The sequence below is a fragment of the Antechinus flavipes genome, chromosome 2, assembly GCF_016432865.1.
Source record: "Antechinus flavipes isolate AdamAnt ecotype Samford, QLD, Australia chromosome 2, AdamAnt_v2, whole genome shotgun sequence".
NCBI lineage: Eukaryota > Metazoa > Chordata > Mammalia > Dasyuromorphia > Dasyuridae > Antechinus > Antechinus flavipes.
This window is the reverse complement of record NC_067399.1, coordinates 576,870,168-576,884,234: the sequence shown is the minus strand read 5'-3', so window position 1 is coordinate 576,884,234 and position 14,067 is coordinate 576,870,168. Positions and strand designations below refer to the sequence as shown.

The following is a 14,067-nucleotide window of genomic DNA, read 5'->3' as shown; positions in this document are numbered from 1 at the left end:
AATTTCTCTGTCTCCAAGGCAGGCTCACTATTAATTTGCCAACTTGCTTTAGGAATGATATAGGTACTTATAATATGCATTGATGGAATGATTATCCTTGTCAATGGGTTGTACTAACAATGGAAAAAAGAAGAAAAAGAAAGACAAGAACAATGAGAACAAGAAGGACAAGAAGAACAACAACAACAAGGAGGAGGAAGAAATGGAGGAGGAGGAGAAGAAAAAGAAAAAGAAGAAGATGATGATGATGACAACAAAAATGAAGGTCAAGAGCAAGAGCAAGAAAAAAGAGGAGGAAGAAAAGGAGGAGAAAAAGGAGGAAGAGAAGAAGAAGAGCAAGAACAACAAGGAAGAGGAGGAGAAGAGGAAAAGAAGGATGAAAAGGAGGAGGAGGAGGAGAACAAGAACAAGGAGGAGGATGAAGAAGAAAAATGACAAGAAGGAAGAAGAGGAAAAGGAGGAGAAGGAGTATGAGGCTGAGGAGGAGGAGGAAGAAGAGAAGAAAAAGATGATGATGATGATTACAATGAAGGGCAAGAGCAAGAACAAGAACAAGGAGGAGGAAGAGAAGAGGGAGGAAGAAAAGGGGGAGGAGGAGGAAGAGAAAAAGAGCAAAAACAACAAGGAAGAGAAAGAGGAGGAAGAAGAAAAGAAGGATGAGGAGGAGGAAGAACAAGAAAAACAAAAACAACAAGAGGAGGAGGAGAAGGATAAAGAGGAAGAAGAATAGGAGGACAAGCACTGATATAGTGCTTTAAGGTTTGCAAGGTTTATATATATATATATAAACCTTGTCCACAGTCACATAGCTAATAAGTATCTGAGTCATTATTTGAACTCAGTTCTTCCTCACCCAAGGCCAATATTCTAGCATCCATAAGTAAATAAAGGTGAGGGACTAAGATGGAAATGACAAGACATCCAGACACAGAGAAGTTCCCCTGGGTTCCCCAGCTCAGACAAATTATTTGGTGAATGCTACCACAACTGAAATGATAGATGGACAGCTTCATTGCACCCCACTATATTCTCTTGACATTAGTATACTCTCTTTTTCCTTGAAGAAAGGATTGTAGTCACAGCATAGTTAGAATCCTTAACCATAGTGATTTTGTAAGAGCAGCAGCCTATATTCTGCTAATCACTGTTCATTCTTCACTTCTCAGCTTGAAATGAAAACAAATAGGCAAGTTCAGGATGAGAGCTGTGTGCATAGGTGGAAAAGAGAGCTGGGCTTGGAGTTAAAACCTGCATTCAAATATGACTTCAAATACTTAATGATTATGTGACCATGAGAATATCACTTACCCTGTTCCTGTCTCAGTTTTCTTATCTGTAAAATATGCATAATCATAGATAATAGCTCCTATCTTGCATAGTTATTGTGAGATCAAATGAGATAATAATTTGTAAAGTACTTAGCACAGTGCTAGTAGGCACTAAATAAATGCTTTTTCCTTTTCTTCTTAGCCAGCTTTATCACAATACTAGATATAGAAATCATTTAAAAATATTTTTTAAAAAGGAACATGGAATGATAGAAACCAAAAACTTACCGGGGGCTCAAATCTGATTTCTGATACTTACTGCCTGGGGGCCTCAGTTCTCTCATCTATAAAATGAGGAGGGTGGACCAGATGGTTTTTGAAGTCTCTCCCAACTCAGCATCTGTAAATTATATAGTTCCTTCTTCCCTGCCTCCCAAAGTCTTCCAGAAGTGATCACCATGGACACATTTTTACAAAAATATATTTGTGAAGAAGATATTGCCATCACAAAAAATAATTTGCAGAATGTCTGTTGTGGGCTACAGGGAGTCAGATTGTGTTCAAACCTTCGAAAAATAAAAGGCCAATGGAGAGTAATACAAAACTTTAGAGACTTTGGAGGAAAATGGAAATGTGATGAGAGATTTGGCTCTGGTCTCAGCTCTGCTACTAATGACTTTGTGTGACCATGAGCGAGCCATTTAATGTTCCAAGTCCTAGTTGTGAACTATGAATCTGTGAACTCGGCTTGGACTATAAGACCTCTAAGGTCTTTGCTGGCACTAACATTCTGTGTCAGTTGGTCAGGCCCAGCAGATGTAACAGTTACAATAGGAGTGATATTTTAAAAGGCATGAGTTGTTTTAATTCTTCTTTCAAAAAATTGAAATAATTTCAAGACCTTTCAATCCTTCCATAGACCTTCTTCAATCTCCACTGTCAACTTTCTTTTCTTCCTATTTGAAAGCAAAACGTATGGCCAAGATATGTCCAGCAGTGGAGAGAAATAGCAAAGATGATATACTTATCAGTAGGAGAGGGGTTATAGGACTTGAGAGACTCTGGTGTTCATTTGAAGAGTTAAACCTTCTGGAGAAGATTCTGATCACCAAGCATCGATGACCAACAATTGCCAGTGAGACCAGATTTGGATTTTGTGAGATAACTAACAGTTATTTGAAGGTAAAATTGGATTAATTGGCTTAGGGTTAGGTAACTCTGAGTTCTGAGTCTTGGTTCTTTGGTATGTGTTTTCCTACATATAAAATGGAAGGGGAATGGAAATGGGCAAATGTAATGATATGGCCTGAATGATCTTTAAGGTCCCTTCCATTTCTAAATCCAATGAAATTATAGCTTTGGGGGCGGGGGGAAATCCATCATATAAGTTTTAATTGGCCATTGGGAACATGTCCCTGAGCGTGATCAAAATCTTTACTCCTGGTTCAGGTAAATCATGAGGAAGCCTTGGAGCTTGTATCTGGTCATGTGAGATTTAGGTAGTTCAGCCTAATTTGAGATGATGAAAAATCCCCTTTTTCACAGTAGAACTAGAAGTGTTGATGGATTCATGGATGACAAAAGAGAGCTATCGACCCCTTTGTTGCTCTTTTCTCTTCTGTCTGCCAATTGCATTGAAACTCTTTGAATTTCTCATAGGAAGAAGAGGAAGGACAGTTTTCCTAGAATTCAGACTCCTTGTTTCTATGCAGCCAGGTAAGCCTGAGTCCAGAACTGGGCTACCTCTTTGTCAGTTCTTTTTTGAAGTTAGAGGAAGGGATACCTCGCCTTGAGTAGGCGATTTCCAAGCTCAGAAATTACCTAATGAGTTAGAGATCTATAGATTCTATTAGTTGGGGGGAATCCTTAACAAGTGCTCCATCACTTTTATAGGACAATCAGGGACAAGAGATGGCCCGTCTGGCTGATTTACCAGTAAATTGTTTGGTTAGTGCAAAGCTGAGTTGAAATATAAAAGGCCTAATTATGTGTTGTACAAACTACTTTATGCTATGATAAAGTTAAGTACCAGTTTCCCAGAATATTATAACCATAGTTATGTTAATTGAATCTTGTTCAAGTTATTCAAATAATGTGAAATGCATGTCTTTTATGTTTAGTATACCACTTTTGTGTATAGAAATAAATAGCTCTCCCATAACTAAGGCTAGCTAGTTGATACAATGGATAGAATTGTTGGCCGTAGAGTAAGGAAGGCCTGAGTTTAAAATCTTGCCTAACTACTAGCTATGTGGCTCTGGGCAGGTCATTTAACCTTTCAATCTCAGTTTCTTCATCTGTAAAATGGGATGACAGCACCCTCCCCCCAAAGTTGTTGTAAAGATCAAATATTTGTAAAATGCTTTGTAAATTTTAAAATACTATATAAAGCTAGTGGTCATCATCATCATTATTACCTGATTTTTTTTGGTACATTGAATATTTTTCTGCCTTCCCTTTTGGAGGGAAATTTTGAATATAAGTCATAAGCTAAGCTATAAATAACTTTTTTCTGCTGTACCAGGATAACAAGTTTAATGAGCTTAAGAATGTAAGAAAAAAGGGGCCAACCCCTGTCAGGAAAGGCAAGTTCCTCCAGGACAGAATCTACCTGATCTGGAGAAGAGGAGCCCCTTAATAGGGAAATAGAGGGCATAGATCCTCAGGCTAACCATAGCTATAATTATAAATTAGCAGGTAAGTTCCTAAAATGAAAGAATGTTTTTCCTTTTTCTGTTTCCTCAGCACTTTACATATAGAATCTGTTAAACTGGGGGAAAGGCAGGGTTGGATTGATGAGCCTGCTGGTTCTAAATCTCTGATCCTAAAACTTAGATGACCTTTAAAGTCCTAGTCTGCTTGAAGTACTTAGAAAGTATTCTGCTCCTAAGAAAAGCACTTTCATTTTAGAGGAAAGAAGGATGGATTTCTTTTGGCCAATGAGAATGAGAATCATTAAGCTACTTCTTTTTAAACTTTCCATATGAAAGAATCATTATCATTTGCTGAGCATCCACACAGGTGGTGTGCCGCTACAGGGCTATGCTGTTATCAAATAACAAGGCGGTATAGATCTGGTCCTTGAAAAGTGAACATCTAAGTGCAAGAAATAAGACTTATCAGGCATCCAAATATAGATCCTTACACAGAGCAATGCTCAGGGCTTTTGTGTGGGCTCAAAGGTCCCATCACAGTAGGAAAGAAAATAGAAATTGTTCAGGAAAGACATTGTATTATTAGAGGGCTAGTAGTATATGGGGATGATCCCACTCTGGATCAGGAAAAGGTTTCTGAAGAATGAGATTTGTCTAAGCTTAATGAACAAGCACCTTCAGACTAGCTCATTAGGATGACTGAAAGGTTTGAGGGGGAAAAAGCTGGAAACCTATGCAATGGATTTTAAAACAAACTTGAGCTTCAAGCATGGGTTCACCAGGTGGATTTTCCAGTTAAAGCTCTTTCCTAATTATTAGCAAGTCCTTAAGGCAATATAGTAGCTAGTGGAAAGTATACTAGTCTGAGAGGAAGTTAGGGTAATGTAATGTTAAGGCAGTATAGTAAGTAGTGATAAGTGTACTGAGGAAATTCATATACTACATTGAACAAAAGAGGTAGGAAGTTAGGGGTTTGAATCCTGTCTCAGCTTTTACTAGATCATATGACCGTGGGCAAATCATTTAATAAGACCTATGTTTCTTCATGTGCAAAATGGTGATTAATAATAATAGCTGCCTCACAAGATTTTTATGAGAATCATATGAAATAAAGTATATTGCATAAGGTGTTTTGCAAATCTTCTAGTTCTAGGTAAATGTGTACCTCAGTTCAAAGATTGACTTTCCTTCTTAATAGGTGTGTGACATTAGACAAATCACTTCCCCTCTATGAGCCTCAGTTTATAACCTGTAGAATGCAGATGTTATATTAGATGATTTCTAAGGCCTTTTTCTTCCATAAATTTTATGAGCCTAAAAGGTCCAAGTTGAACACCTGTAATGTCTAGTGGGATCCAGCAGAGGTCTCTATGCCCTAATAATTAGGCTTGTAGGTCAGTGTTAATGAGGTCTATTGAGGTTTTTTTGTTTTTTTTGTTTTTTTTTTAAGAGAAATATTCCGAATTCTCTAAAAATTGTAAAGACCGTGCTTGCATCAGCCACAATTATTTTTTCTTAATTCCCCAATTACAAGAAGTTTGGGGATGTGGCTTTTGGATCAGCGGGCAGCTGTGAGATGTTTGGTTCCTTTTGTGGAGCAGTTTACATTGAAACCATATATCAAGAACTGAAGTCAGCAGTTGTCATGACAAATCTTGGTATATGAATCATCAAGTTTCTGAATAGCGCCTTTTTTATTTTCCAACAGGTAAGACCAAATGTGTGTGTGTTCTAACAGAGAGCTCTAAGAAAGGGATTTAATATCCCAGAATACACCAGACTTCTCCAGCACAGGGGACTTTGTGAGGTTGTGATTTGCCCTTGCTGGATGGTGAGGGACATCTTGAAGGCAGTGGACAGGAGAGAGAGAGAAACAGGAACCATGACAGGTTCCTCATCTGTAAAACCAGAAGACTGAACTGAAGGTTGCTTCCAGCCTAAAATTTATGTGAAAAAAGGGATTGTGAAGAGATGACTGCACCAGGAGAAGAGACAAATTACTTTCTTTAAATATGTGAAAAGCTGTTATTTGGAAGAAGTGGGGTTGTGGAGGAAGTGGGGGAGCTGTAGCACTATCCAACGATCAAATGGGCTTGCTTATAAAAGTGGGGTTTCCCAGAAGGGGCTGGGGCAAATGAAGAATAACATCCTTTCCAACTCTGGTTGTACAGTGGGTCGCAGTGACCCGAGCTTTCAGCTTACCAGATAGACTCTTCTGCCATACTCAAACCCTAACTGGGGACTTAGTTCCAAGAGACCCTAACTGACCTGGGGGCTACGGCTCTGCTCTAAATGTTGCACAACTAATAGAAATGTTATTAGATTGGTCATTTTAATCGTTTCCCCAAATCTGGAGCAGGGAGCTCTATTCACCCAATTTCATCAGTAGTTCAGGCTGTGAGAATAGAACAGATATGGGATATGGTAACAGTCCCTCTGTAGCTGGGTTCAGAATAACAAGGCAATTTTCTCTACTTTGACTAATTATAAAGAATTTCTTCGACATTTAAATCAATATCATGTGCCTGAGTGTAAAGTAAATGCTGTAATGAACAAATTCAAATGTTATTAGAATTAGAAGCTTTAATTCATTTAAAATAAACATAGCTTACTTTCTCTTAATTCTGTGCCATCAGGCAATGCTTTTATCCTAATGATCTCTAATCTTTACTTCCCATAATTCAGCAGGACACAGGGATCATTTGGGATTCTCATGGTTATTACCATCTGAGAGGCAATGTGATACCGAGGAAAGAGTGCTGCTCTGAGCATCAGATGATTTGGGTTCAAATATTGTCTCTGATGCTCTTAGCTACATGACCATGGACAATTTAACATTTCTGAGTCTGTCTTCTCATCTGAAAAATGGGGATGTTAAAACTTGCTGTGTTGCTTAAAGTTCCCTATAAATGTGAGTTGCTACTGTGATTCCTTAATTCTCCATGGTTCATAAGATCACAAATTTAGAGTTGAAAGGACCTTAGAAGTCAGTGGGTCCAATTCACTTTTTTAACAGCTGAGGCGTGCTTGCCAGAGTGACACAGCTAATAAGTGTCCAAAATAGAAACTGAGTCCCGGTCTTCCTAAATCCAGGTCTAATACTTTGTACACTATACTGCCCCTGAATCATCATCATGACAGGAAAAGACCTTAGTTTCTCAAAAGCAATGCCAACAGAGCACAAGCTCTGGCAGGTCACAGCAAGCTGGAAAGGCTTTGAATATTGGTCTGATGATGTTTGTTGTCCAAAAACTAGCCTAGGTAAGTTTGGACAGGCTCACTGCCAGGCTGGCTATGAGATGAGGGATTTTTTTTTTTTTTTTTTTTTTTTTTTGGCTTCATCCACCTTTCACAACCATTTAATGAAGGGGTTGTAATCTGCATCTGTGAAGAACCTAATCACACCAATGAAACTACAAATCCTTGAAGCAATAAGTTGCTCTTATTATTACCAGTGGCACAGCAGAAAAATATATAGAATTAAATCCAAAATTAATATTATTAATACTGTAAAATCATCAGGTCAAGTTATGTGTAATGTGCTGAGTTTGTTAAAGCCAAATAACAGAAATATATATAATATTACTTGATTCTTGCCTTTCTAAGTCTACCTTTCCTAGGATACCATAGTTCCCTCCTGCTTATGTGAAAGTAAAATGTTTAGATTAAGTATGGAATGTTGATCCGGAAAACTTAAACGACAAGTCCCACTTGGTGATGCAAAGAGATGGAACTGGGAGCAGAATTTTTCCAGTGGGAAATTCAAATCATATTTATGCCAAATTTTACCCATCCAACAAGAAAGCTCCTTCTAGAAAAGGCTACCATGTTCCCAACTATTAATCCCCCTTCTGCAAGGGAAAAATTGCTTCCGGACTCTAAGGTCCTTTTCTCATTATATTGCCCCGGAGCAATCTTGCTGTAGGACTGGATTAAGTGGCCCCTCCTTCTGTCTGGGAACTTTAAGGCTGATTCTATGTTGTATAAACCAACGTTTTTGTCTAAATGTAGCTTTGTAATGGAACCCTGAGGGGAAAGGAAGAACTGTTTCTTTTATTAGTTTGAATGCATTAGTCAAGCTCTTGGCTTTCACTTCCTGCAGTAGCTCACTCAAATTGTTTCCTTGATTTTTTTCAATGAAATCAGGATGTTTCTTAATATAGCCAGTCTTGCCTTTAGGTTGGGCTTTGAATTCTGGTTTAAGATGCTTATGGAAATTGAAATGTCTGAAGGAATGGAATAATCAAGTAGAATGTAAGCTTCTTAAGGGCAGGAAGTACTTTTTGTTTTTTGTCTGCCAGAGACAGAATGATATGATAGAGAACCTGTTTCTATGTGGATCAGGACCTCTTAGGTTTCAGTGTCATCTGTGAAAAATATTTTGGCTTTGTGAGCATGAGCATAGTTAGTGCCATACATAAATTGCAAAACAATTGCCAATCTACAGTATTGGAGGGAGTTTTCCCTCCTTCCTAAGAGTTCCCGACACAAATAAAATAATAAGTCCACACCTCCCTCCAAAAAAATTTCCCAATACCTAATACAGTACCTGACATATACCTAGCACAATACTGATTAAACTGAATGTGGAGGTTAAGTACTTATCATTAAGATGGTAACCATTGAGTTCATTGGACAGAGAGAAGAGTCCAGGGCAGCAGGCTGGTTTGTCAATAGACACCAGCGTCTCTCCTGGGTCACCCCAAGATATATTATCTATAATAATTTAATCAATTTGGAGCTAGGAGAGATATTAGAGGTTATCTAGTCTAACTCACTCATTTTAAAGATGAATAAAATAAGGCCCAACATCATACCAATAGTACACTACATAGTCTAAATTTAATCCTAGGTCCTCAGGTTCTGAATTGAGAACTCTTACTACCTCACCATTCCCACACTCCATCCTTTGAGACCTTCCTAATCTCAGATTTCTAGTAAGATTTTGTTAAAATAATCTTTGTTTATTTCTTCTTCATTCAATTTTCCACACTTGAGAGGAATTAATTTTTTTTAGAATTTCAGCACTGATATGAAAACATTTTTGAATCTGGTTTATTAATATTGTAGTGAAGAGTTATTATTGTAAGTGAAATATAAATATTTCAAATATTTGATTATTTACAATGATACATTTATTTTCAGGATTGCTCAGCTATAATTTGCAGAGGAAAAGAGGCAATCTGCACAGCATCTGTTGGAAGGAGGTTGTATGTAAGTAATTCTTTTCTTACTTCACTATGGAATCAACCTGAAATTGTGATGAAGCTAGTGCCTCTTAGGTGTGTAATCATCACTGTCAGTAAGAAAAAACATATTCTCATAAAGCAGAAATCTCAGAAAATTTCCTGCATGGATAGTAACTCAGATAGTAACTATCTCTTCTATAGACTTATTCGATACTAACTTTTCTAAGAGAGAATGGGATTTGTTTTCAGAAGGTTTAGAAGCAGGTCTGTGCGGATAGTTATCTTTTGAGTGTTAACATTTACACTTTAAAAATTGATAAACTATACAACTCAGGGTTTGATTTGTTGTTTATTGATTATCTAGACTGATAGTCTCAAGCTCAAGTAGAAAAGGGCAATAAAGTAAACCATTCTTAAGAATCCCTACTGGCTGAATATTGACTTCCATTTAAAACAAATTATTATCTATATCTTATTGGTCATACAAGAAAGTGTTAAGGGCACCTCTGCATGTTTGACACCTCTGCTCTAGATTTAAGAAAATGTTAAGGAAAATATTAACCATACAAATGAAATTTTAACATGGGTCTTGGGTATATTTGAAAAGCTGATTGTTAAACATTTATCAGCACATTGCTATTTAGAAGATAATCTCTACAATGCTTTTCCTATTTTTTTTTTTTGTGAAAAAATGATGGATATTATGCTTTTTTAAAAATCACAAAGGTATTTTACTCCTGACAAATTGCTTTATCTTTCTGGGCCTCAGTTTTCTCCACTAAGTGACATGTAACATTGCTTCTAGCTCTAAATTCTTTGTTCAAAGAATATTTTGAGAGCATATTTTGAGAATCTGAGCTGGGTAGGGGCTTTGCAAAAGGAAATATAATGGACTCCTTTCTGTATATCTTATTTCCAGAACCACATTTTCCATATGTGACCTTTGAATTAGGGCATTTGGGTGGCTAAACAGAACTTCAACATCCAGTGAGGTGTTCAGTCATTGTCCAGTCAACATCCTGTCATTGTCCTCATTGCCTTGCCAAAGCTAATTTCATTCTGGATGAAAAAAAAAAAAATCAGGGATTTCTCTGCTCTCTTTCTCTGGAACTAAAAGATTTAGTTCTCTCCCTTTCTTCCCATACTTATCCCTCTGGATCTGTGGAAGACAGGATTTGTTCTCTGCCTAATAGACTTTGAAAAACATAATGGAGAAATGGGGTCAAAACCATCTAATTCATCATTTATTAAGTTCTTATATAAGCCAGGCACTTTGTTAAGTTTTGAGGAAACCAAGAAAGATAAAAATAGTCCCTGCTTTCAAGGAGCTTACATTGTAAAGAGAAAGACATACATGTAAATAACTTGGTAGATACAGGATCTATAGAGAGTCCTCTTACATCAGAAGGCATCAGCAGCTGGGAAAAACAAGAAAGATCACCTACAGGTGGAATGTGAGCTAGAGTCTTGAAGAATAACAGGGAAATGAGTTTAAAATGAGGAAGAATAGCGCTTTAGGCATGGGAATCAGACAGGGCAAAGGAATAGAGATGGGAGATGTTATGTTCAGTATGAAGAAGAGCAAGTAGGATTGGACTGGAGAGAATAGTTTAAAGAATTAAATGAAATTAAATAAAGAATAAGAGGACGAGAAAATTAGAAGACTATGGGGATAACAGAAGACTAGAAGGGTAGGAAGGGGCCAAGTTGTAAAGAACTTTAAATGCCAGATGACTTTACATTTCATCTTGGAGATAATAGGAAGCCATGGGAGTTTATTGAGTAGGTGCTGCCATGGTCAGACATGTACTTTATGAAAATCACTTTGGCAACTGAGTGGGGTAGATTGGAGTAGGGAGAGACTTGAAATAGAGAGATCAACTGGAAAGCTACTGTAAAAATCTAGGAGAAAGGTGATTAGGACTTGAATCGGGCTGGTGACTGTGGAACTGGGGAGAATGGAGTTAGATGGGAGATAGTTTGTGGAGGTAGAAAGGACAAGTCTTCAGCTCTGTGCCTTCTGTAGAGCAATAATCTGGACTATTCTTGTGGGGGCGATGGGAGCATAAGCATGTCTTTGGAATTTTCAGAACTGGGGATGACCTGGAAACCAGTCTCTTCTGGCTGAGCAGTGCTGTTGGGGGTGTATGTCTTGGAATGCCTCAGGGCTAGACTGATCTCATCCTGACTACTGAATTGGTCTTGGGAAAACAGTCAATTAAATGTTGTTTGACAGGTTTGTTCTTTGACATATTAAAGCTGCCAAAATTCTTTAAAGTTACATTTAGGGCCAACATTTATTTACTCTTGACCTTTTTTTTTTTAACTTCTCCAAATCAAATTCTTGAGGTGTGTGGCCAGTGTGTTCCCCTAATGGGGGACATAAAATGGGAATCAAAAATTCCTTAACTTGAATTCACAATTCATATCAGCTTTTATCAATTTAGTGGAATGAAAGCTCCCTGGGGACAGGGGTTATTTCATTTTTGTCTTTGTGTCTCTAGTACTTACCATAGTCTTGTACACACTCAGTGTTTGATAATTATTTACTGGATTAAATCAACTCTTTGGAAGCTCTGCTCTGAATGGGATAGCTATATTTGTTCACGTGGAGTGGCAATTATTTTTTGCTTTATAAGAAGTATGGTCAGAGAGGATAATGTGATCTTGTAGTCCCTTCCAGTGACAAGCATTTAGAGCATTTCAGATAGCTGTCTGACTTTCTTTTTCCTAAAGATTTTTTTTGGCTGAGGCAATTGGGGTTAAGTGACTTGCCCAGGGTCACACAGCTAGGAAGTGTTAAGTGTCTGAGGTCAGATTTGAACTTAGTTCCTCCTGACTTCAGGGCTGGTGCTCTATTCACTGTGCCACCTAGATGTCCTTTTCTAAAGATTTTTTGAGAAGAACGAACTGTGCTAGAACCAGCTTTAGAGGGTTTGCCTAAATAGATTGTTATAGTTTCAGTTTGAGGATTTACGCCTTATAGGTCAGCAAAGCTTAAATTATTGTTTTGTTGGTTATGTAGGCTTTATAAGAAAGTGATAGAGAAAATTTCAATAATGCATTCTTCCTTCACCTGGTTGTTAAATAATTATCAGCACACCATTGCTTTTAAAAACTTTCCAGACGTGTCTCCCTTCTCTCTCTTTCTCTCTTTTTCTCTCTCTCACTCACTCACTCACACACATACACACATTGTTTTTGGCTAAAATTGAATCAATAACGAACAAACTATTTGATTTCTATTGGACTTCATTTTTCATTAATATAGTTGCTCACATTTATATAGTCCTTTAAGCTTTCTAAAACACTTGACATATGTTATTATCTCATTTGGTCCACACAACAACTCTATAAAGTAGCTGCTATTTTTAGCCCCATTTTACAGATAGAAAAATTGAGATGAAAGAAAAAAATTAAGTGACATCCAGGGTCATATAGAGGGCAAGTTTCTGAGGCAGGATTCAAACTCAGGTTTTCTTGATTATAAGTGTTGGCATTCAATAAATTAATTTTCTCACTTAGATGCATCAAATGGAGGGAAAGAGATAGCTATTTCTTTTTTATAGCTTTTTACTTAGAAGTTATATGTATGGGTAATTTTTTAGCATTGAAAATTGCCAAACCAAGCTAAATATTTCTAATTGCTTTTCCAGATTTTAAATTCTATTATTCTAAATATCTTTTGAAAAATTTCTCTATACAAAATCCAAACCACTCTGATAATTTGAAATTTCTAAGATTCCATTCAACTATAAACATGTACTTTTATAGAGGGATTGTTGTAAAAGTGATAGGTGATAGGTGAATTCTATCCTTGCTTCTTTCTACCTCGTAGTTTATTGCCTCTAGCAGTATACTTTTCAAACATCAAATCAAAACATTAAGCATTTTCTGCTTTAAAGCACTGTGCTGGAGGGGGTGGGGAGGTACACAAGGGGTTAAAGCTTACAGGTCTGGTTGCTTGATAACCCACAGATAATATCATTATAATAAAATTACATAAAAGCATTCAAGTGGTGCAAAGTGAACTTCTGCAGATAATAAGGCTCTGCCACTACAGATTCCCGTTGCAGAGGAGAATTTGCAGTATGTTAGGTAAGAAATTGTGTACAGTCGCATCAGAGAGAGAATATGGAAGATTTAAACGAAGCAGAGGAGAGAGAAAGAAAAATGGGAAGCAAGACCAGTAGAGCCTTCCATGGGTTGCTTCTAACTCTACAATATTATCAAGAATTTTCTACATGCTGGTGTTAGATTTCAGCACTGGTTATCTCCTTCTGTTACTAATAGGAGTTCTTTTATATCATGCTGGTATTAGGCTTTTGGACAGTGATATGACAGGATTATGTAAAAACTGAGTTTTTATCCCCTTCCATTCAGGACCTGGGGGATCTTAGCAATCTGGCGACAATTCTGTGCCAGGTATCAATCTGTTAGCATTTGTCCACAAGGCAAATCATTACATCTTTTCTGTTCCATTGTTTGCACTGCTGAGCTAGGAAATGTTTAGGGTTTGGCTATGGGAAAGGACACCCACCTGGACTCAGGGAGAGATAGGGTAGTTTGGGAAATTGCATGTTAAGAATGTTGGCAGCTTGAATCATAGATTTAATTCCTTGTTATGTATCTTGCATTTTACTTTACATAAATATTCTTGGTATTACTAGGATGTCTCAGGATTAATGTTGGGTGGGTGGGTGGGAGGGTAGAGGAGCAGTATAGATAAATGGAGTCAATGATCAGTGGTTTAATAAGTGATAAACTTGAACAGATTGTGAGAACCTGAATGTAACATTTGCAAACTACAAAAATGCCATGCAAGATTCAATGGAAAAGGTCATTACTGATAGAACAATCAGGTAAAGCTTCGTGGAGGAGATGGTATTTGAATTTGACTTTAAATTATGGGTTGGGATTTGACAAACAAAGGGAAAAAGAGAGGCCTTTCCAAAT

At 37.3% G+C, this 14,067-nt stretch overlaps 1 long non-coding RNA gene across 1 annotated transcript in view; it reads left to right on the top strand.

The window, feature by feature from the left end:
* Positions 1 to 2,086: 2,086 nt before the first annotated feature.
* Positions 2,087 to 14,067, top strand: part of LOC127551452 (uncharacterized) — a 28,384-nt gene continuing 16,403 nt past the window's right edge. Inside the window, exons 1-3 of the long non-coding RNA XR_007951091.1 lie at positions 2,087 to 2,450; positions 2,928 to 2,984; positions 9,068 to 9,136. This is a non-coding gene — a long non-coding RNA (uncharacterized LOC127551452). The remainder of the gene's footprint in view (positions 2,451 to 2,927; positions 2,985 to 9,067; positions 9,137 to 14,067) is intronic.